The sequence below is a fragment of the Lissotriton vulgaris genome, chromosome 11 (genome assembly GCF_964263255.1).
Source record: "Lissotriton vulgaris chromosome 11, aLisVul1.2, whole genome shotgun sequence".
In the NCBI taxonomy this organism is placed as follows: Eukaryota; Metazoa; Chordata; class Amphibia; order Caudata; family Salamandridae; genus Lissotriton; species Lissotriton vulgaris.
Window position 1 is genome coordinate 981,933,270 of NC_141699.1, and position 25,904 is coordinate 981,959,173.

The 25,904-nt window shown below is 44.5% G+C and overlaps 1 protein-coding gene across 2 annotated transcripts in view; it reads left to right on the forward strand.

Annotated features, from left to right (window-relative positions):
- The window catches only part of LOC147683812 (NACHT, LRR and PYD domains-containing protein 1b allele 5-like), a 213,968-nt gene that overhangs the window by 75,555 nt on the left and 112,509 nt on the right, over positions 1-25,904 (forward strand). For both annotated transcript variants that reach the window (XM_086944210.1, XM_086944209.1), the window contains one exon: positions 12,175-12,219. The gene's annotated coding sequence lies outside the window, so the exon portion shown is untranslated. The remainder of the gene's footprint in view (positions 1-12,174; positions 12,220-25,904) is intronic.

Sequence of the window (25,904 nt, forward strand, 5' to 3'; positions counted from 1 at the left end):
CTTAATCAAGAAAGACAGCGTCTTTGGTTGGGGAAAGGAGCAGGAAATGGCCATGAAGTGCATAAAGAAGGCTATCATTGAAGCCCCGTTCATAGGGAAGTTCGACCCTAATGGTGCGACCATCATCTCTACGGATGCCAGCAACAGAGGAATTGGGGCAACGCTGGCGCAAAGAGAAGGGAACAAAGTCAATGTGGTGGCTTTCGCATCAAGAACCCTCACTGTATCCGAGAAAAATTACTCAACCATAGAGAAAGAAGCTCTAGCAGTCTATTAGGCTATCTGTCACTACAAGTTTTTCATTTGGGGAATTCCATTTGAAGTACAGACTGACCATAAACCCCTGGTCTCACTGTTCACAAAAAAAGACATGGAAAGCATGACGTCCCGCATAGCTAAATGGGCAGTGGGTCTGCAAGCCTACAATTTCAGAGTATCCTACATTCCAGGACAACAAAATAGAGTTGCAGACTTTCTGTCGAGAGCACCTGCAGAAGGAGAAGAGGAAGAAGAGTTGAAGGGTGGTTCAATTCTGGAAGTGTGTTTAGCGGCGGTGGAAAAGGTTACCTGGGAAACCCAGATGGAACAAGACGAAGCATTGAACAAGCATTTACAATGCAACGGTTTCGCCTTCGGAAAAGTTTGAGCTATTGGTTTTGTAAATGACAAACTTTTTATTTATGTGTTGGTTTTGAAAACAGATAAATAAATGGCATTCTCATTTACAATGCCAATAGCTTACTCTGTCGCAAATGCAAGACGTATTGCATTTGCACACACACACCCACACAAGAGCCCCCCACACACACACACACAAGAGCCCCCCACACACACCACACAAGAGCCCCCCACACACACAAGAGCCCCCCGCAAACACACCACACAGAGCCCCCCACACACACACGCAAGAGCCCCCCACACAAACACACACACACGCAAGAGCCCCCCACACACATACGCAAGAGCCCCCACACACACGCAAGAGCCCCCCCACACACACACACACGCAAAGAGCCCCACACACACGCAAAGAGCCCCACACACACGCAAAGAGCCCCACACACACGCAAAGAGCCCCACACACACGCAAAGAGCCCCACACACACGCAAAGAGCCCCACACAGAGGTCAGGGGTGGCACAGAAGCAGAGTTTTCACACACATACCATATGAAAAATGGCATTCTCATTTACAATGCCAATAGCTTACTCTGTCGCAAATGCAAGACGTATTGCATTTGCACACACACACCCACACAAGAGCCCCCCCCACACACACCACACAAGAGCCCCCCACACACACACCACACAAGAGCCCCCCACACACACACACACAAGAGCCCCCCACACACACACACACAAGAGCCCCCCACACACACACACACAAGAGCCCCCCGCAAACACACCACACAGAGCCTCCCACACACACACGCAAGATTAATAATTAACTGGACATACAATTAGCTACCATCATCCATAAAAGCAAAAGCATTCAAACGACAAGCTCTACTAGCCTTGGGCCAAACAGAAAGGACAAACACCATGGCAGCTCCCAAGAGATCGAAATCAGAAAAAAACACTCCTGGCAACCTTTTTATGAGCTATGGAGCAGAACTATATAATGCACAGAAAACCGTAGACATCACTAACCTATCACCAGAAACCGAAAGGCGCGTGTCACATTCGAGCTACAAGGTCGTTTTCTATGCATAGAAATATCTTACGGTTCATAAAATCCGAATAGTGGTCTGATATCACACACACTTTAAATAGGAACTACGAACTACATGCAAAAGCAAACGATATTTTGGAAAACGCTCTGAAAACGGACCATTTCAATTTCTTGAGGACTATGCAAATAATACGCCAAGATGATCGACTCACCCCACTGATTACTTCATTTATGCAGACACTCTGTTGTTGAATAAACTACACACTGTACCTCACGGTTGGGTAATCGTCATGGAATGCAGGGAACACAGATTACGCACTGGTACAACAGTGCATATATGCACAAATTCTTTGCAGTGTCAACTAGGCTAGAGACTTGAGAAATTTATGAAGTCACACAATTTCCGAACGGCACAACAGCACAGAATTATCCTCATGATCCAAGGTATAGAATACATGTCTATCCATACACTACTTGCCGAAACCGAAAGGCGCGTGTCACATTCGAGCTACAAGGTCGTTTTCTATGCATAGAAATATCTTACGGTTCATAAAATCCGAATAGTGGTCTGATATCACACACACTTTAAATAGGAACTACGAACTACATGCAAAAGCAAACGATATTTTGGAAAACGCTCTGAAAACGGACCATTTCAATTTCTTGAGGACTATGCAAATAATACGCCAAGATGATCGACTCACCCCACTGATTACTTCATTTATGCAGACACTCTGTTGTTGAATAAACTACACACTGTACCTCACGGTTGGGTAATCGTCATGGAATGCAGGGAACACAGATTACGCACTGGTACAACAGTGCATATATGCACAAATTCTTTGCAGTGTCAACTAGGCTAGAGACTTGAGAAATTTATGAAGTCACACAATTTCCGAACGGCACAACAGCACAGAATTATCCTCATGATCCAAGGTATAGAATACATGTCTATCCATACACTACTTGCCGCCTATACTTTATTATGCTGCTCTCACTGGAAGTTGACAGGAGTTGGGAAGAAATTGTTGAAGGAACTAGCACAAAGCTCTGAGCAGCAGAAAAGGTATCCATATTACCACAATACACAGAAAATTCAGGCTGACGGCATGAAATGAAGGAGACCAACTAACCACCACTACCGAAGATTTTACAGGAAGGGGTGAGGGGATAGTAAAAGTTGCAAGTTGAGGGAACCCAATGCGAAGGTAGGAGAAACAGGAGAAGGAGGTAAATTGACAACTATTCAGATTCAGAATTCGAGGCTACAGGGGATAAATCTCCGGCAAAGTGCCACTCAAAATGATTACAAATTTGGATTTCTAGAGACACGTATTTTGTGTATTGAAACAGAGGAATTTAATTATTCGACTGAACTTTCATATAAAAATCCATCTACGCGACTACAAAATTATGCCTTTAAACAGCAACATAAAGAAAAAGACTATTCCCTATAGTGTCTGGAAGAAAAAAATGTATTAAATCTTTCATTTTTTGTAAAACAGGTTTAACTATTCCAGGAAGAGTACAGAAAAAGGATAACGCGCTACATACAGATAAATAACCCAGCTAATTGTTCCTCTTTTAGACAAATAGTACAGTTCAGTGGATTTAAGCCTCTGATGCATCAATCTGTCGTACACAAGTTTGAATCTCAGTAGACAACAGGTGATTTTCATCATTCCCAAGTCACAAATTACCACAACTGGCTAACAGTAAGAACTACTTTCAGCACTAGGGAAACGTCACCCTGTAGCAGAAAGTGCAAAAAAGTGAAAAATTGACATTACTCATACCTGTACATCACAATTCAAACTTACTTCGTGATAGAACTTACCATCACCTATGTGCCTATTTTTCTCAATTCAAACCAATTTCTAAGAACCCACAGCTCCTGTCGTACTCTGCACTGACATGTCGTAGAAAATTATTTGGTTTATAGTTTGCGTTCAAAGACATCACAGATTCTTTTTAAAAACACCACAAATTGTAAATATTTTAAAAGATATGTCCCAAAATATTTTCTAAAACCAAACCATACTTCTGTCAAACCTTACTCCAACTCTTTCAAAACACTAAATCACAATGCATTAACAGTCCACAAACTAGCCACCTCTCCTAACACTTGTTTACCATAACCTGGCCTTTCACACTGTGCATCATTCTGCTGCCTTTGTTTTGGCTAGGTTTGCGCTACATAAATACCAGGTACATATGCACGCACTCTAGCCTTGATCCGACTCTACATCATAAACATACTTAAACCTTAATGCTGACCTGAACCTCACCTACAGGGACCATACTGCGAGGTTACCCAACTTTATTAACCCTTCATCAAATCCTAAACCTGACCCAACATAATCCGCCCTTTGGATTATCATAACCATGACACTACCCTCCCCCTTATTTTCACAGTAACGTCACTCAAACCCTTATTCTGGACCAATTATTACTCAGACCTTATATGTTAATAGATGTTTATCTCAACACTGACCAGACCCAAGCCTTTGTCCTTATCATACTCCCAAACATGAACCTGTATTCTTTATTCCCTAATCAAAAACAATCTTGCCCATACCCTAAGGCTATCTTTCATTCAAACGGTTAACTCATCTATGAACCATATCCTGAACGGGGTGGTGATGGTGGCGAGGGTAGGGTGGCAGAGGTCCCTGTCGCTAGGGGGCAGCTGCTCCTGCAAGGGGGGGGGGGGTGGTGGCGAGGGTAGGTTGGCAGAGGTTCCTGTCACTAGGGGGCATGCTGCTCCTGCACGGGGTGGTGATGGTGGCGAGGGTAGGGTGGCAGAGGTCCCTGTCACTAGGGGGCATGCTGATGGTGGCGAGGGTTGGTTGGCAGAGGTCCCTGTCACTAGGGGGCATGCTGCTCCTGCACGGGGTGGTGATGGTGGCGAGGGTAAGGTGGCAGAGGTTCCTGTCACTAGGGGGCATGCTGCTCCTGCACGGGGTGGTGATGGTGGCGAGGGTAGGGTGGCAGAGGTCCCTGTCACTAGTGGGCATGCTGATGGTGGCGAGGGTTGGTTGGCAGAGGTCCCTGTCACTAGGGGGCATGCTGATGGTGGCGAGGGTTGGTTGGCAGAGGTCCCTGTCACTAGGGGGCATGCTGATCCTGCACGGGGTGGTGATGGTGGCGAGGGTAGGGTGGCAGAGGTTCCTGTCACTAGGGGGCATGCTGCTCCTGCACGAGGTGGTGATGGTGGCGAGGGTAGGGTGGCAGAGGTCCCTGTCACTAGTGGGCATGCTGATGGTGGCGAGGGTTGGTTGGCAGAGGTCCCTGTCACTAGGGGGCATGCTGATGGTGGCGGGGGTTGGTTGGCAGTGGTCCCTGTCACTAGGGGGCATGCTGCTCCTGCACGAGGTGGTGATGGTGGCGAGGGTAGGGTGGCAGAGGTCCCTGTCACTAGTGGGCATGCTGATGGTGGCGAGGGTTGGTTGGCAGAGGTCCCTGTCACTAGGGGGCATGCTGATGGTGGCGAGGGTTGGTTGGCAGAGGTCCCTGTCACTAGGGGGCATGCTGCTCCTCCACGGGGTGGTGTTGGTGGCGAGGGTGGGTTGGCAGAGGTCCCTGTCGCTAGGGGGCAGCTGCTCCTGCAAAGGGGGGGTGGTGGCGAGGGTAGGGTGGCAGAGGTCCCTGTCGCTAGGGGACAGCTGCTTCGGCACGGCTGTAGTTGGAGAGGGGTTGGCAGCGTTCTCTCAAGCTAGAGGCCTGCTGCTCCTCCAGGGGGCAGGCAGTGGCGGGATAGGGGCTTCGGTGAGGTCCCCGTCACTAGCCCGCTGCTCCTGCCTCTGGAGAGCACCGTTCACCGCCACGAGGGGGCTGATGCTGCAGACACCAGACACACGCTGCAGACACCGAGCCCCTCCAGGTCACCGGGGCAGGCAGCTTCGTGACTAGGGTGGGGCAAGGAGGAGGGGGGGGGGGGGGTCCCTGGGGACATGCTTCTTTCTCCAGAGCCGCAGGTCGCTAGGGACAGGCAGCTGCTGCGCAGGGTGTCACAGGGCCTGCTGCCCCTGAGGTCCCTGTCGCTAGGGGGCAGCTGCTCCTGCAAAGGGGGGGTGGTGGCGAGGGTAGGGTGGCAGAGGTCCCTGTCGCTAGGGGACAGCTGCTTCGGCACGGCTGTAGTTGGAGAGGGGTTGGCAGCGTTCTCTCAAGCTAGAGGCCTGCTGCTCCTCCAGGGGGCAGGCAGTGGCGGGATAGGGGCTTTGGTGAGGTCCCCGTCACTAGCCCGCTGCTCCTGCCTCTGGAGAGCACCGTTCACCGCCACGAGGGGGCTGATGCTGCAGACACCAGACACACGCTGCAGACACCGAGCCCCTCCAGGTCACCGGGGCAGGCAGCTTCGTGACTAGGGTGGGGCAAGGAGGAGGGGGGGGGGGTCCCTGGGGACATGCTTCTTTCTCCAGAGCCGCAGGTCGCTAGGGACAGGCAGCTGCTGCGCAGGGTGTCACAGGGCCTGCTGCCCCTGAGGGGCAGGTTTATAGTTTACCTTAGGGGCTTGCTGCCCCGCACTGGGCCTGAGGGCGGGGGTGGGGGTGGGGTACTCAGAGTTCACTCTCACTAGAGGCCTGCGGCCTGCTGCTCGGGAGACCAGAGCTCCAGCCATTGAAGAGGCTGCTCTGTACCAGCAGTGCTGCTGAAACAATGTTCAGGGGGAGCGTGCTGGCTATGCAAGTCAACCGACTTACTTAAGTGCCTTATTCTGCATTTCATGTCAGGGTGTCGTTATCAATCTTGAAGCACGTGCAGAGGCACGGGACCCAGGGTGGAGAGGAACCGCAGTTGGTTTCATTTTCCCAGCGCCCAGGACGGTCCAGGCGACTGTGGGAGGATTTTGGTTTCACCTCTTTAGATTCAACATCCCCAGCGAGACAGCAGCTGTGAGCCTGCGCATACGCCTGCATGCGGTCCTTTCTTGACTTTAAAATCAACATTCAATTAAAAAGCCAGCGAAATAGGTTGGTGCACTGTTGTATCATCTGCGAATCCTGATTTTTTCCAGGCGTGTGCACCCTGCGTGCGGAGCCACGCAACACCCGAGCAACACAGCACTCACCGTGGGCGGAGGCGCGGGGCTGCAGCTGTCCTACTCGGCAACACTTGCCCGGCAACGTCCTCCGCTTCTTCCGGGGCTCCCTCAAGGCAGGCCACGGGAGCCCCGCGTGGGCCGCCATACTTCTTGTGGGCCGCCGTCTTCCTTCTTCCCCTGGGCGGCGGGGGGGCGGGCACTTCCGGCCGGCCGCGCTAGGATTGGCCGGCCGGCCGGCTGAAGAAAAAACCTCGGAGAGGACGAGGGGGGCGGGCGGGAGAGGACGAGGGGGGCGGGAGAGGACGAGGGGGGCGGGAAAGGACACGGACGTCGGGAGGGAGGAGGGAAACGTGGGGACGGCGGGAGGAGGGACACAAGGCAGGACAGCAGCAAACACGGCCCGGCCGGACCAGACACGGGGGCGTTCCCGGCGTCGCGTGACGTCGGCAAAAGCCAAAGAATCTCGGGAACGCCCCCGTGTCTGGTCCGGCATTGACGGACGCCTCTCTGTTCCAATGGCTAGCCTCCATTTATGGAGCTAGCCAATGAAGCAGAGAGGCGGGTTAAAGTCACCCATACTAGAAACTACAGATTTCGCTGGAGGAGGAGCCTAACGGCTCCGCCCCCCAGCGAAACCTAAAAAGGTGAAGAGACATATACTCATGGGATGGCCCAAGAAGTGTAAAGACATGGAGGCAGAGATCCAACCGTATTGGAACGTGAGGGAGGATTTATCAGTGGAAGGCGATTTCATACTGAAGTCGGGGAAACTAGTTCCCCCAGAAGCCTTAAGAAATCAAATAGTGGAACTAGCCCACGAAGGACATTTGGGCAGAAGTTTGAGCAAAGCCAGACTTCGTGCTGACTACTGGTTCCCAACAATGGACAGTGAAATGGAGGACAAGGTGCATGATTGCTACGCGTGCAGCTTGAGTGACAAGTCTAAGATCACGAGGAGAGCTCCACTGTCACCTGTAGAAGTTCCCGAGGCGCCATGGAACAAGTTGGGCTTGGACATAGCCGGACCAATCCATGGTAAGGGGCCCCAAGACTGGTACCTACTGGTCCTGGTGGACTACTTTTCAAGCTGGATAACATGCAAGATTGTCCACAACGTGAACACTAAAGCATTAATCGATTTCCTTAAGGAGGTGTTCTCGCGTGAAGGAATGCCCTCAACACTGGTGACCGACAATGGCGTGCAACTGATCTCAGAAGAGATGAAGGAGTTCCTCAAAGACTGTTCTGTGGTCCACATCCGCACACTACTGTATTGCCCTAAAGCAAACGGAAAAGTGGAGAGGGTAAACCGAATGTTGAAGGAGTGCATACAGTTGGCCAATCAAGCGGGAGAAAACATTGAGGAGGCCATAAGAGACATGTTGTGGGCATACCACACCACCCCTAAGTCTACAACAGGATGCACGCCCTTTGAGTTGCTGAGGGGAAGGAAAGCTGGCACTAAACTCAGACCAGGTTGGATGGGGAGAAAGCAAATGGAAGAGACCGACCCCAAAGAGATCAAGAGGAGAATTGAAGACAGTCAACAGAAATACAAGGAATGGTACGATAAGAAGTGGGGAGTGAAGGAGAGAGGAGTTCAGCAAGGACAAAGAGTCTACATAAAGAAACCAGAGAGACTGAGAAAGGGGGGTGACAAGTTTTATGCCCCCAATACCATCAAGCAGCAAAATAGGAACTCAGTGGTCATGGAAGACGGTAGACTTTGGAGTCATGATCGGGTGGTTCCTGCTGAGGGAGGAAATCCCAAGACGGACGCTAGAAGGGCGGAAAGCGAAGACATCAGCGGAGACCCCAGGCATGACAGGAGGAGTGATAGACTTAGGATCTCCCCTCAGTGGCACAAACATTACCTAATGAGATAGCTACAGGCAGGAGGGCCCTTGCTGTCTTGAAGGATCCACTGCGTAAACAACCCAGAGTCAGGACCCCGGGGCCATAGCTTCCATTCCCACCACTTTAGGGAGGACATACATCCACATTCCCTCTTACTCACCCTCTCACGGTCCTATCCTTTTCCTTTTCTCCCTTAAGGAGGATGATGTGTTGTAACTAGCAAAACTGTGTTTACCCTCTACCCCATGTTTCCCCCCCCCCCCCTTTCCTCCACATGTTTGGTACAGTCCACTCCTCAGCCCGGCGCTCGCTATGGAATGTTGACATAGCAGCAGGGGCTTCTGTGTTGACAAGCTGACGGCATTCTGTGTGATTACTTGAGTAATAAAAAACTTGTTTATCAGCACCAGTGTTCCTCATCACTACACACATGTTTTTAGATAGATGTGTACGTCTACTGCTAGCCATTATTAAATTAGGTTTACTTAAGCTATTTTGAAATTTATTGAGTCAGGGCAAGTGAGATGTTAACAGTGTACCCAATAAATGATTGGGGCTTTTTGTGCCAGATAATCTCTACGTGGAAAAATAAGATGACATCATTGACAAAAATGTAACAAGGCTGAGATGAATATTTGCATGTACCGGAAGAGGCATAACCGGCAGTACATGGTGGGTGTATAACTGCTGTGTACAACGCTGGTGAGGTTTTATGTGGGATTTGTATCAACTTATGAATGATACCTTTCTCTTAGTCTACTTGCAGTCCTTATTGATGTATCACTGCAAGTGGCAAACCCACCAGTCGGTGAAAGAAATCGCTTTATATGCAATGGTCTATAAAGTCAACCCAGCCTAATTTACCTCTAGGCAGCGGATGAAACATGCAGAGGCAGTACCAACTAGTCATTTAAATGCTTTAAAAATGGGTAATCTTACCAAGAATATAAACACATTAATAAACCAATCCATGTGCCAACTGACAACTTTAAAGAACTTACTATTTCATTATTGTGTAAATAAAAATTCGTTTACCTATAATCTATAATTAGATACATATAAATGTTCTTAAACTGTTGCTTTTTTAAAACACATTTTTAATATATATATATTACTACAATACATCTATAAATACACCATCAAATCAGGGGTTTGTTTAATGACCACTATCTCACGTTCAGTTCAGAATTAATTAATTTATTTGCAGCCTCCTGGGGTGTCAGAATGTATAAGTCTGTTTTGTTCATGGATATAAATAAACAAATTGTGCAAAAGACGTTTGTGTTTCATCAGCTGCTGTCCTTGTTATTGTTTCCTGGAATAATTCTAAGACCTCCAGTTCTGTTTTAGCTTAACATGTTTTTGGCTGCAATGTGCACCTGAAAATAGTAGCAAAATGAGTCATTTTATTTTGATTGTTATAGTTGAGTAGGGTGATTTGTCCCTCTATTTTGATTGTTATAGTAGAGTGGGGTGATTTGTCCCTCAAAAATGCTGTGCACATTTTTTTTAAATCACTTTGAAGCAAATTAAGTTGAAAAAGTGAAGTGTAGAGTTTACTTGCTTTCCTTTGTTTCTGCATTTCTCTGTGATGTGATTTGCATGATTTACTGGCAACATGAGCAGCTTCATATGTTTGCTCTCCCAAATTGTCAGCTAATAAATCTTGATTCCCCAGGCTAAATGCATTCCAGCTTCTGAAAAGTGTCCAGGAGCACGGGTTTATTGTCTTAGCTTGATAGAGGGAAATACTTTCTGTGAAGTATGGAGCAGCTTTTAGGTCTCTTTGGCTGTGTGGTCTACCCTCCTATGAGTTTATTAGTAGGCCTGGGTGGTAAATTCCGTTCCGCTTGCAGAATTTGGGTAATTTCGCGGAGAACGCGGAATTGCCAAAAATTCTGCGATCAGCGGAATTTTTCACTTGTTCGGGCTTTCAAAATGCGTGTTCACAAGATATTTCTTCCCGAGCATGCAAACAGCATTCGCAAATAGGAAAAAAGCATCGCAAACAGGCCTAACAAGCAATTCCGCATGTTCGCAAAACTTTCGCATTCTCGCTTAGATTTTTTTCCATTTTGCAGAGCTTTGCGTAGCGCGACTAAGCAAATTCCGCCACCCCCATTTATTAGTTACTCTTCAGTGTTGGTTCCTTTGTCAGCGTCCATTACACCAATACTCTTTAGTTCACTTCCTGGTGAGGCCAGTACTACTATCAGACAACGTACTACTTACTAGTCTCAGAGAGAATCCTAACAAATGCTCAAACTAGTGGAGTCCATATTTTAAATGCATAATTCTCTGTATTGAAGGTCTTGTGCATCCAGTACAAATACCCATGTGTTCTTGCATGGCAAACAGATTGTGCTTTTTAATTTTATTTAAACGTTTTTGATGTAGAGCTGTTGCACCTTGAAGGGTGGCAGATCACTTTACAGGCTTCCATTGTGAGGATAGGTAAATTTACCTAAGCGACCTGCATGTGGCCAGCAGAAGATTGTTATATAAATTGCATACAGTTGTAAGCCTGCATGGAAAACTCTCCAAATTGGATTATTTCTGTTAAAAGTATTTAAATATTTGAGATAAAGTGCGGGTACTCTTGGGGTGTTTTGGTAGGACTGGGTGTGAAATTTTGCTCTGCTTGTGGAGTTTCTCTCACTCTGTTTAGAGTTCCCAAAAACTCTGCAGAGCGGAGCTTTTTCCTCGCTCGGCAACCTCAAGTTGGCGAGCGAGGAAAATCTTACTCCAGATCAGATCCCGGCAGGATTTCTCAACGTGGGCGGTCACGGATGGCCCCTACCGCTCACATTGAGAAACCTTCCGTTCACACGAGGAAGCTGCCACTGGAATAGAATATCTACTCGCGCGGCAGAAAGAAGCAGCACCCACTTGCGCTGTGCATGGTGCCATTCACAATGATTTTACAGCGTGGGACAAACACCCAGCCCTAAAAATCAGCATGAACTGTGCGACGTAACACACTCCTCTGCTTACTGAACTCTGCACAGCGCCCTAGTTTTTGTATCACACTGTGTGTAAGAAAAATGTAGAATTCGATTTTCAATTCTTAGGTCATTTTATTTTGCCATGTTTAGTCAGCTTTAGTCCTCAAATTCTTTCAGCCTACCAGAAACATCTTGAGGATAAATGGGACAAGCACACAACAGGCTCTCAAATGCGATTGTTGTGTTCCATAAAGAAGAAGGTTAGAGATGGGTATGACTTTAGTTATGAGTTTTGTGTTTGCCAGTGTGATATTAAGTATGTGCGGCGCTTTGACGAAGTCAGCATTTCTGTAACCTACAATTGACAGCTTCATTGATCTGTTCCTCTGGGAGAATGTGGCTTTGCCAGAAGGCCAAGGCTTTTGCACAGCATAATACCTGGTGTCTTTATACTTTCACCTTCCTTATATGTACAAGAAGATTTCTGGAAATTGTTAAAACAGTAACTAAACAGGGTGTTGTTGAACTTCAGTCAGCATAGGTAATAGCGACTTTTATTAATAAATGAACTAAAAACACTAACTGCAATCACAAACTTAAAAGCAGTTCACTAAGCGAAAGTCGATACAATAAACATGTATAATGATTGTTTTTCCAGATGGCGACTTAGAAAATACTTCGGCTGAAAACGCTTCTCCGACAGGTGAGAAATATAGGCAGTACCAAATGGATTCATTGTCTAAATCTATGATTTTACATTTGAAAAGCCTGGTAAATAAGTTGTGAGACAGTGTGTGTGTGTATATATATATATATATATATATTCACTGACAAAACCATAGGTTTCACACCAGTTATAGTTAGCTGGAAATTTTACTGACATAAAACCATAGAAATTCCAACGTTATAGTTAGTTGGACTCACTATAACAAGCCCGCCTGCAATGCACTGCTGATGACGTCACATATTACATCACTCATGACATCATCAGTGACATCACTCATGACATCACTGATGACACCAGCCAGTGAATGTGAGTCTTTCTTTAAAATTAATATGTTTAATATTTGTATTTGTAAAGGTTGATGGAAGGATAAATGGTTAAATAAGTGTGTAAATGGATGTTTTAAAAAAAAGAAATGATTGGTTAACTGCCTTATTAAGTGTATTTTATTTAATACATATATTAGCAAGTAACTCTTAAATATTGAAATATATGTATCAGTGTTTCACTTTGTGTATAAGTAGCTGCATGGGTTGGTGACTGACTCACTGTTTGTATGCGTTTTGAAGACAGCATATGTGCAGGACTGTATGGGTGGATGAGTGTGTATATGTGTGTGTGTTAGTGAGTGAATGACTCTCACTACTGTGTTTTTTAGTAACAACATATATTTTAATCTAGTGTATGTGAGTTTTGATGTATATAAGTGAGTATATGTGAAAGTAAGAGATTGTAAGAGTTCCTGTTTAAATAAGTATATGTTTATATAAGTGATTGTTTAAGAGAGTAAGTATGTGTAAGTTTCCTTAGAAGTAAAGAGTTAGTGTGTGTATAGTTTTATATGCAAATAAATGAATGTTCAATAATTTATTTGCATGTGTGAGTATGTGTGTGAGTAACTTTTGGATGACTGTCGGTGTATAACAGGATGTATAGATGTATCACTACATATGATGCGTGAGTATATGTATGAGTGACTATATAGAACTGTTTGTAAATGAGTGGATGTGTATATAGATGGTGGAATTACTGAATTGGTTGTTGTAACTGGTATGGGTATCTCCATTTTTTTGAAAATTTTAGTTTCTATTTTTGAATATCTATTTCAAGGGTTACATTACACTAAAAGGAGGTCTGTCACTCTGTCACAAGGATGGTGTCATAAGTGATGTCATGAGTCATGTCACTGACGATGTCATGAGTGATGTAATATGTGACGTCATCAGCAGTGCATTGCAGGTACGCTTGTTATAGTGAGTCCAACTAACTATAACGTTGGAATTTCTATGGTTTTATGTCAGTAAATTTTCTAGCTAACTATAACTGCTGTGAAACCTATGGTTTTTTCAGTGAATTTAAGAGGTTTTTTAAATGCTAATTCCTAACTATAACTGGTGTGAAACCTATGGTTTTTTCAGTGAATTTCATAGGTTTTTTAAATGCTAATTCCTAACTATATATAGGGCCTCAAACCTATGAAATGTAATATTTTTTATAATGAATCCTATATTGTATATTTATATAATACTTTTTTTTTTTGCCCTGGTGCGCTCCCGGTGCGCGCCCCGGTGTGCGCACTGGAAAGCGCATTTTTCCGGAGCGCCCCGGGTCGCGTACCGGTGAGCGTCCCGTTAGCGCTATTGCCGCAAACAAAAACATCATGACGTATCGCGTAGCCGCGTCCGCGTGATACGCATGGCGTAAGCGCACCCGGAAGTACTCGAGCGAATACGATCGCGCAACGTAAGCATCTGACGCGCTTACGCGACGCGCCCCTTGGTGCCCCCCCCCCCCCGTGCGTGCCCGGGGGCGCGTCGCGTATGCGCGTCGGGTCATGTGACCTGAAAATAACACTTTTCATTGGTTCAGGACAGTTTTTTTTCCAAATGATGAGAGCCCCCACCTTTTTTCCTTATTCTGACTTTGTCCTTTGACTGAGGAAGACCTGTTTGGAGATCTATCAGAAATATTTTGTACTTTAAAATGGCTACAGAAGCAGCAGCAGCTGGAGCATCTGCACCACCACCACCACAACATCACATTGGTGGTCAAGAAGAAGAGGAGGAGGAGGAGGGGAGGAGGTGGCTGCCAGAAGACAATACTCCATACAGGCCAAGGCAGCACATTGTATGGGAGTTTTTTTCTATCCCAGAGGGCAAGAAGAAAGTCAATGCGCCCAAGGTGACTTGCCAAATCTGTGGCATTGAACTGTCAAGGGAGAACCCCAACAAATAATATTCTTTTGGTAATAATACCATGATTAGGCACATGCAGCTCAAGCATCCGAACGACTATGCTGCCGCAGAGGTGAGAGAACTGGCAAGCAACCCTCCCCAATCTACACCCAGCACCTCCAAACGAAAACAACCCACTCCATCGGGACCAGAGACAAGAGAGACGATCCCTTGCATACAACCACGGTTTGGTGAATTCAGGATCACATGTATTTTTTGTGGTAAGACCATTTCCTATGGTGAGCAGAGCATAAAGCTCATCCTCCTTGCTGGTGACAACCACAATTGCCCCAAAAAACCCTAATTTTTGCCAGATTTTTTTTTGCTCCAGTTGAGCCATTTTCAATTCCCTGTTTTTTGTTTCACCCCATAAAAATAGCAAAAAATATATAAAATAGTTCATAAAAGCAAAAAAAAGTACAAAATGTTCAAAAAACATTAAAATAATATAAAACAACAAAAAGAAGAAAAAAACAGTTCTTTTTAGAACTACCTCCAATTTATAAAAAAAGGCTACATTTTTTAAAAACTCTATCATTCTTTTTTCCCCATGGAACGTTTCCCGGTACGCTCCGCGCCCTTTTATAGCCCCCACATCAAACCTAGGGGGTCAGGGGGGGTCTACTCTGCCCCCTTATGGTCATTTCCCCCTTTGTTTTTGCCACCTCTTGTGTCTCGATCCTACCGAGACACAAGATGGCGGCTGCTCCGGACTGTTTGGAATGTTGACAGACACCCGAGAGCCAATCAGCTTTCCACGCGCGAACTCGCGTAGCGCGCTGGTTAGCGCCCCGGTGCGCGTACCGGGGAGAGCTTATAGATATATATTTTTTTTAACCTAAATTACTCAAAATCCACTGGAGCACATATCTTGAGACATAGCAAAGGCACAGCGGTCTACCAGTCCCTACAATTTTGCCAAGTTTGGTGGAAATCCATTCAGCCGTTCGGGCTAAAAGTGAGGTTGACCGCCCTATGGAAATTAACATGGGGAAAACACATTTTGGGTCCCCCCTTTTATCTCCGCCCCCGCTTGACAAATCCCCCCCACACTTTCAGGGAAGGACCGGAGAGTCGCGAGGCAAATTTGAGGACATTTTCAGGCAGATTCCTCAACTGGCGCCAAAGTTATTCACAATAGAATGTTGAGATTTTGCATTGAAAATAATCCTAACTATATCTACCTACTGGCGACCGCCAGTACTATACATATATATATATATATATATATATATATATATATATATATATATATATATATATATATATATATATAATTTCTAGCAAAATGTCCTTTGAGGGGGAGCGTCTGACAGCTGGTGCCGAGGTCAGGACAGCCTCGCAATATTTCCCAACAGCAAGCCTCTTTATATAAAGACACCGAGCTCCTCTTGGAATTTTAATTTCTGTTTATTGACCTGTTTTCTTCATCCACCTACGCTTTTCGGACCATAAGGTTCCTGGTCACGGTAGTAAACATAAGTCCATTGTTTATTTCACTTGTTTACGACCGTGACCAGGAACCTTATGGTTCGAAACGCGAAGGTGGAGGAAGAAAACAGGTCAATAAACAGAAATTAGAATTCCAAGAGGAGTGCGGTGTCTTTATATAAAGAGGCTAGCTGTATATATCTATCTATATATATATATATATGTATATACGTAGAATCGTTATACACGAGTATCAATCATGTACAGGGTTTGAATGCTATCAAGTATTTTTTAGATAAAAAACCCATGGCTTTTTATGAGCATAATAAGGTCATATTGGGCCTTATTCACTGGTGCCTACACAATAACTTTTTCACGTTTGGCAAAGACATTTACAGACAACTGAGAGGGGTGGCGATGGGGGCCTGTTTCTCCCCCAGCTATGCGTGTTTACACGTAGGCTGGTGGAAGGAGCAGGTCCTCACCGCGTTACACTCCACAACTATGAAAAATCATGTTGTCTGTTATTTGAGGTACATCGACGACATATTCATGGTGTGGAAAGGGTCTAAAAATGAGGCTGTGTTGTTTATAGATGACATGAACAATAACTCCATGAATTTAAAGTTCACTGCCAACATTAAGCAAAATAGGATGCAATTTTTGGACGTAGAGATCTATGTGTCTAATTCCAAGCTCAACACCACACTCCATAGGAAGTCCACTGCTGGCAACATGACTCTGCATGCTGTCAGTATGCACCCCAAACATACCATCATGGGAATACCCTATGGAGAGATATTAAGGCTTAAAAGAATCTGCAGTTCCCCTTCTGATTACAAGCAATGTTTAGACGAGTTGCTAGCGCGATTAAAAGATAGGGGTTATTCTGATAAGATTCTTAAGAAAGCAGTTGAGAAATCAGAATTTAGATCTAGAGAAAGCCTATTTCCTTCATCCCAGTCGCAGTCAGAAATTAGTAATATTCCTGATATTCAAGAAGATGGCCCAAAGATGATCACTGCTTTCAGCAGTGAGGATAGAAAATTAAAGGCATTTTGAAAAAGAATTGGCCAATAGTACTGAGTGACCATATCTTGAACACCAAGTTGCCGGCCAACCCTATTATCACCTTCAGACGGGCGAAAAGTATGGGGTCCGCTTTGGTCAAAGCTGCCCCTGAATTGAAATCCAAAACTTCTTGGTTAAAACCTTCTAGAGGTTTTTTCAAATGTTCCAGCTGCCGCGCATGCAGGTTTGGCATCAATACCTTGCATTATTCTACTCCTTTTGATGCAGAGCCAAAAATGATCACAGGCAATTTCAATTGTAAAACAGACTTTGCCGTGTATGTCCTGACGTGTACCTGTGGATTACGATATGTTGGTAGTACCAAGCTACAGGTGCACATCAGGATTTTACAACATTTACGCGCGATTTTGCACAGTGACCCTGCCTATCCGGTGGCCCGTCACTTTAAAAGAGCACATAACAATTATTTATCTTGTTTGAAATACTTTGTGATCGGTGCCATACCACCCCTCAAAAGAGGAGGTGACAGGGAATCACTTTTAAGACAGCTGGAAACCAGGATGATACTAGAGCTCGACACACGTTGGCCCAAAGGTTGAACAATATTGATGAGATGCATCACTTTTTGTAATGGAATATATTGTTCTCCCGTCCCAAATGCCTTTATATTTCCTAAGACCCGTATTAACAATTTTCCTCCCTCCTAGTTAGGTTCCCTATTTCGAGGTTGAGGTCGGGTCGGTCAGCGTTCATTGCTGTTTACTCATATGGTCGTCTCTATTGACTAGTGACGCACTGTGTATTGGTTATAGAATAACCATTTGGATTGGTATTAATATTTGTATCTGCCTGCTGCATATAATTTGATGTAACTCTTTCCTGTTGTACATAGTTGTATATAGATATTCATATATATATTTTTATATGTTTATATCCATATGCATCTCTATTTTCCTACATTGTTTTCTACTTTGATAAGATGAGGAATATCATAAGTATTGACATGAAATTGCCATATTTATTTGGGGTTTTATATTTCTCACTATGTGTGTATATATATGCAATTTAATATCTATTTTGTATATATAGCATTATGAGTATATCACATGTCTAGGTGTATTTATTAGATTTTATAATACTAAATTTTAACCTATTTATACTATTTATTATGAAGTGACGAATCATGCACATAGAATTTTGTGATAATTAGCTGTTTCCAGGGATTTGTGAAACTTATATGTGTTTTGATATTTTTAGTCCTTTGCTTAATGAATGGTATTGCACATAATCTCGTACAGCTCTCTCTCCCTCGCACTTTCTATGACTTTTGCACTTTATTTCACCTTCACATAGCACTTTATTAACTGCCCTGGTTATGCGATCAGACAAACCTTATGTACATTTTGATATGAGTGTTTCCAAGCCATACAAGTAGTCTGTATTTATACAGGAAGACTGGGTCTCTACACTTTGATACTATATGGTGTAAATTGGAGAAGTTTATTTACCGTTATAAATGTACATCTTAGCATCTGGGATTTATCCAGTTATCAATCATGTTTGTCTGTTGTGTTGATATATGTATAAACTGTGGCAGTATGTCTTCACTGTTTACTTGTCACATGACACACTACGTCACTGTGAAGGGGTGTTTCTTTTTGAACTTTGCATTTAAAACAAGCATTATGTCTTGAGTACATGTTGCAGCGTGATCAAGGGCATACCTTGCCAGAAACGCGTAGCTGCTTTTTGTGTACCGAATAAATCGTTATGCTGAAGTTCTGTGGTCCGTCTCCCTTCTGTTTGCTGGTGTGCTAAGCGGGCGCTGGAAACACCGAGAGATCCAGAGGAGTCACGTGGTACATGTATATATATTTATATATATAATTACATCTATTGCTTTTGAAAGTTGATACTGAATAGAATACGAGCATTGTATCCCAAAAAATGCGCACCAGAGACCCTCCAAAATGCGGCCGTGGACTTCACTGGGAAACAAGGAAAAGTGACGATGAGTCAATGTGCGTACGCTGCGGCAATTCAATGCAGGTGAGCCCCACCTACCACTCTGAGGAGGAGCCTATAAACAATTCCTGTGTGGGTCAACACTGCGTATGGACTAGGCAGCTGAAGAAGGCACCAGCCGAAACCGGTTCTGCCCCTGTTCTTAAATAAATTTTACCTGCCAAACCTCCGCTGTGTCTTTGGTTATCTTCGAAGGTGGAGGGGAAGTATCTTCTGCTGTACCGGAGTGTGTGGCTTGATATTAGCGCGGTTCCTGCAACGCGCACCAGAGACCCTCCAAAAAGCGGCCGTGGACATCAGTGGGAAACGAGGAAAAGTGACGATGAGTCAATGTGAACTGCGGCCCGCCACTGAGCTTCCCGAGGCATGAAGCGCACCAAGATAACATCAGGCAAGGAGGTCGCGGAAAGACGCTGATGACCGACCATTGCCCACTGATGCGTGACCTCGGTGAGTGTGGCTGAGAGAAAGGAGTTTGGCAGCCACAAGTTTGTGTTCCAATGTGAAGCCCCACCACTGCACGGATTGCCAGTACGGTGCAGTCTGGTAGTCCCCAACACGAACGTACCCTGCGGCAATTCAATGCAGGTGAGCCCCACCTACCAATGTGAGGAGGAGCCTATAAATAATTCCTGTGTGGGTCAACTCTGCGCATGGACTAGGCAGCTGAAGAAGGCACCAGCCGAAACCAGTTCTGCCCCTGTTCTGAAATAAATTTTACCTGCCAAACCTCCTCTGTGTCTCTGGTTATTTTTGAAGGCGGAGGGGAAGTATCTTCTGCTGTACCAGAGTGTGTGGCTTGATATATATATATATATATATATATACATTTCTAGCAAAATGTCCTTTGAGGGGGAGCGTCTGACAGCTGGTGCCGGTGCCGAGGTCAGGACAGCCTCGCAATATTTCCCAACAGCAAGCCTCTTTATATAAAGACACCGAGCTCCTCTTGGAATTTTAATTTCTGTTTATTGACCTGTTTTCTTCATCCACCTACGCGTTTCGAACCATAAGGTTCCTGGTCACGGTAGTAAACATAAGTCCATTGTTTATTTCACTTGATGATAAATTCTCAGTATATTAATGTGCAATTCTGATTTCTTCTGAAATGGTGCAACCAGGCCATTTTTTATGGTTAGGCTTGACAACGCAGCTGTCACCAATTATGTGAGTACCGCTAGAGAGGGAATTTGACTCCGCTTACTTGTTGGGAGCCAGGAGTACATGCTTTGATCAGGCAGAAGTTGTGTGCTTGCCCTCCACACAGCTGTGATCAGTTTGTATATTTATCCAGCTTCTTGAGCTTGAACTTTTAGGGGCACATACACATGACATTGGAAAAAAATTAAAGTGTCGTAGGCAACTAGATAATTCAGGGTGGTTTTCTCTGGCAGGCTCAGCTCTGGCTTGACAATGCAACTGTCACATGACCTGTTTACCTACACCAACATTAGTCAACAGTTCTCTGCTTCCACACAAATATATTTCCATCCCCATGTTCTTCACTTGTAATGCTTTACAGTACCATACAACATTCCTCTAAAGCCAGACCTATTGGTTTTGCCAATGCTTATTATTTTCCGGGACAAGGGGGAAGATAATGAAAACTCCCGCTAGTTTAGGGAAGAGTGAGATTAATTCAGTGTTTCTTTCACTTAATTCACTTGGTTTAGTGAATTAAATCTGTGACATAAACTGAGGGGCATATCACAGCGCCCCGCGGTGCGGGGGGGGGGGGGGCAACCTCACAGTTCTCCGGCCCGGGAGCTCTTGATTGAGCCCGGAAGAGGCCCCTCCATGTGCTTTGCAGGGGTACCCCCTCAAATTTCGTTACACCACTGCATAAACTGGTTTAAATGTTGCTGTGGCAAATGATAAAGCAGGATTGCTGATGACGGGCCAATTAGGTGCTGGCCAGTCGCGCTTCTTGAAGTCTTAGTTGTGTTGACCAAAGGTGATGGAACACCAGCTCAGAAGTAACCACCTTGATAGTGCTGCTGTCTGGATTGGAAAGGCTGTTGACCATCTAGAAAATTCAACAGATCAGATCTTTGTAGCAACAATCTTGGCAGTGATATAGTCTTTTTGATTTGTATGCACACTGGTGTTTGCCAGGATAAATCAAACTGCAAATTCGATATGCAATAATTTAAATTGGAAACCAGAGGCATTGCAGACATGGATAGCTTCTGATCGAATTAAGTTGAAAACATTTGCTTCATTTTCTAATACACAGATTTGAAAATGTCCTCTAATAATATGTTATCTACTACTGCACATGTTAGTACTACGAATGGTAAAATTTTACTATTGTCTGTCCTTATCTTACAACTGTAGCTGAGGCCTTTAAGGTTGTTTGTGGGCTAATAACAGAAATCTTTTTTTGTTTTGCGCTGTCTTTTCCTTTCTTCTCGCGTCAGCTGCCTAAAAGCAAGATGGAGTATTTTGTTTGCATTGCAAGGCGAGAATAGCAGTTGTGGAACATCAGGTTGCAAACTGAAAACAAAGCAGTCCTCTGTTGGTGTTTCCTTTCATTAGAACATTACCACATCCAGTGTTTGCACAATCCTAGATACAAGCATATTGTTAAATGTCATTATGCAGTGCACCTGTAGAACCTTTTAACTGCTGCACTCGATAGTACCAGAATGATAACTGACTGTACGTTAACTTTCTTTCCTTTCCTTCCTTTTGTGCTACTTATGTTGTGTTGCTACATTCACAACTTGTGACAGTTGAGAATCAGCTAAAAGGTATCCATTCTTTGACCAAATATCTTAAAGGCATGTCTCTTCTGTGGATGTTCGTAGTAAGTCCCTTCAAATTTTTCTCCATCAACCTTATCCACTACCCCATTACTCCCACCTGAAATGCTTCCTAAAAAAATCTGCTCCTTATTTTGTTTAAGCATGCACCGGCCATCTGTATTCAGGGATTCAATGTAAGAAGGTAAGAAATTTGGTGGCAGGGAGCACAAACCTGCTAGAGCTTAAAAGAAAAGGGAATCATCAACTGCTGGTCAATTTCAATCTCTCTATGACAAAATAAGCAACATTCTTCACACTACCACCTAACCCTTAGTACCGACATTTTGGTGACAACTACCAGATATTTGTTTCTGTAAGCAGTGCAGACTAGGGGCACCAAAAGCAGTCCTGGCAAAAATGTTCAATCCCACCCCACTCCCTTCGTCTCCTTGCACTCGCTCTCTCTTTCCATCTAGGCTCTTTCTCTCTTCTTATGTCTTCTTCTCCCTATCTGATGACTTTCTCTCAACTTCCCCTTCCTCCCAATGACTCTTGAAGCCTCTCCGTTCCTGCCACAGTTGACCTCTGGGAGCTGGGGGAAGAGACAGACCGGCCTTTAAGGACTCCAGTTTTGGTGGAATAAAAGACCTGTCTGGCCCTCCCTGTAAGGAGTTCGACCACGTATCCACTACTGAAATACATGTCTGCCTGAAAAAAGTGCCCCATTTATTATGGTACCCCTGCTTGGGCACTTGCATCTTTCCCATATATTCTCTGCCGCAGGTGCTCAAAGTATTGGGAACGCCTTCTTACAAAAAAGGATGTGTTCCTCCCTCCCTTAAACAGACCTGTGGTACCCTTCTATTAAAATTAGCAAACGTTGATATCAGCAAAGCTATCGGCTTAGATCTTCCACTGATTAAAATGATGGCGAGGTCTATTATAAATGCACTTCTTACTTGTTTGTTTTTTGTCATTGTGATGCCCTAAGAGTGAGTGAGGCAGGTGGAAAGATGAGGTTTTCGAGACATCATGTTCTAGAGTGAACAGTGGGATAGTGGAAGGACTGAAAGAGCTACAGAGTCAAATCAAACATACTATAAGAAAATTGAATAAAGGCCAACAAATGAAGATAGTATCATAAAAATGCACAGTTCTATACTGAAAAAGAGACGGGGTTCATCATACTGTTATGACAGATGCACATGTGTTGCCCTTCCTCTGTATTTTACACGTAAAAATCGTAAATCGTAAATCATACGTTCTTATATAGCGCCTATCACCGTAAGGTCTCAAGGCGCTTGCTTTGGGAACCCGTCCTGGCCTTTCCCTGCGAGATTACCCCTACTGGGCATCCCCAAGATGAAGACCAGGCATCCCATCGCGGTGGGGCCGTTAGTGGAGATTAAGCAAGCTATGACTCTCACTACTGTGTTTTTTAGTAACGACATATATTTTAATCTAGTGTATGTGAGTTTTGATGTATATAAGTGAGTATATGTGAGAGTACGAGATTGTAAGAGTTCCTGTTTAAATAAGTATATGTTTATATAAGTGATTGTTTAAGAGAGTAAGTATGTGTAAGTTTCCTTAGAAGTAAAGAGTTAGTGTGTGTATAGTTTTATATGCAAATAAATGAATGTTCAATAATTTATTTGCATGTGTGAGTATGTGTGTGAGTAACTTTTGGATGACTGTCGGTGTATAACAGGATGTATAGATGTATCACTACATATGATGCGTGAGTATATGTATGAGTGACTATATAGAACTGTTTGTAAATGAGTGGATGTGTATATAGATGGTGGAATTACTGAATTGGTTGTTGTAACTGGTATGGGTATCTCCATTTTTTTGAAAATTTTAGTTTCTATTTTTGGATATCTATTTCAAGGGTTACATTACACTAAAAGGAGGTCTGTCACTCTGTCACAAGGATGGTGTCATAAGTGATGTCATGAGTCATGTCACTGACGATGTCATGAGTGATGTAATATGTGACGTCATCAGCAGTGCATTGCAGGCACGCTTGTTATAGTGAGTCCAACTAACTATAACGTTGGAATTTCTATGGTTTTATGTCAGTAAATTTTCTAGCTAACTATAACTGCTGTGAAACCTATGGTTTTTTCAGTGAATTTAAGAGGTTTTTTAAATGCTAATTCCTAACTATAACTGGTGTGAAACCTATGGTTTTTTCAGTGAATTTCATAGGTTTTTTAAATGCTAATTCCTAACTATATATAGGGCCTCAAACCTATGAAATGTAATATTTTTTATAATGAATCCTATATTGTATATTTATATAATACTTTTTTTTTTTTGCCCTGGTGCGCTCCCGGTGCGCGCCCCGGTGTGCGCACTGGAAAGCGCATTTTTCCGGAGCGCCCCGGGTCGCGTACCGGTGAGCGTCCCGTTAGCGCTATTGCCGCAAACAAAAACATCATGACGTATCGCGTAGCCGCGTCCGCGTGATACGCATGGCGTAAGCGCACCCGGAAGTACTCGAGCGAATACGATCGCGCAACGTAAGCATCTGACGCGCTTACGCGACGCGCCCCTTGGTGCCCCCCCCCCCCGTGCGTGCCCGGGGGCGCGTCGCGTATGCGCGTCGGGTCATGTGACCTGAAAATAACACTTTTCATTGGTTCAGGACAGTTTTTTTTCCAAATGATGAGAGCCCCCACCTTTTTTCCTTATTCTGACTTTGTCCTTTGACTGAGGAAGACCTGTTTGGAGATCTATCAGAAATATTTTGTACTTTAAAATGGCTACAGAAGCAGCAGCAGCTGGAGCATCTGCACCACCACCACCACAACATCACATTGGTGGTCAAGAAGAAGAGGAGGAGGAGGAGGGGAGGAGGTGGCTGCCAGAAGACAATACTCCATACAGGCCAAGGCAGCACATTGTATGGGAGTTTTTTTCTATCCCAGAGGGCAAGAAGAAAGTCAATGCGCCCAAGGTGACTTGCCAAATCTGTGGCATTGAACTGTCAAGGGAGAACCCCAACAAATAATATTCTTTTGGTAATAATACCATGATTAGGCACATGCAGCTCAAGCATCCGAACGACTATGCTGCCGCAGAGGTGAGAGAACTGGCAAGCAACCCTCCCCAATCTACACCCAGCACCTCCAAACGAAAACAACCCACTCCATCGGGACCAGAGACAAGAGAGACGATCCCTTGCATACAACCACGGTTTGGTGAATTCAGGATCACATGTATTTTTTGTGGTAAGACCATTTCCTATGGTGAGCAGAGCATAAAGCTCATCCTCCTTGCTGGTGACAACCACAATTGCCCCAAAAAACCCTAATTTTTGCCAGATTTTTTTTTGCTCCAGTTGAGCCATTTTCAATTCCCTGTTTTTTGTTTCACCCCATAAAAATAGCAAAAAATATATAAAATAGTTCATAAAAGCAAAAAAAAGTACAAAATGTTCAAAAAACATTAAAATAATATAAAACAACAAAAAGAAGAAAAAAACAGTTCTTTTTAGAACTACCTCCAATTTATAAAAAAAGGCTACATTTTTTAAAAACTCTATCATTCTTTTTTCCCCATGGAACGTTTCCCGGTACGCTCCGCGCCCTTTTATAGCCCCCACATCAAACCTAGGAGGTCAGGGGGGGTCTACTCTGCCCCCTTATGGTCATTTCCCCCTTTGTTTTTGCCACCTCTTGTGTCTCGATCCTACCGAGACACAAGATGGCGGCTGCTCCGGACTGTTTGGAATGTTGACAGACACCCGAGAGCCAATCAGCTTTCCACGCGCGAACTCGCGTAGCGCGCTGGTTAGCGCCCCGGTGCGCGTACCGGGGAGAGCTTATAGATATATATTTTTTTTAACCTAAATTACTCAAAATCCACTGGAGCACATATCTTGAGACATAGCAAAGGCACAGCGGTCTACCAGTCCCTACAATTTTGCCAAGTTTGGTGGAAATCCATTCAGCCGTTCGGGCTAAAAGTGAGGTTGACCGCCCTATGGAAATTAACATGGGGAAAACACATTTTGGGTCCCCCCTTTTATCTCCGCCCCCGCTTGACAAATCCCCCCCACACTTTCAGGGAAGGACCGGAGAGTCGCGAGGCAAATTTGAGGACATTTTCAGGCAGATTCCTCAACTGGCGCCAAAGTTATTCACAATAGAATGTTGAGATTTTGCATTGAAAATAATCCTAACTA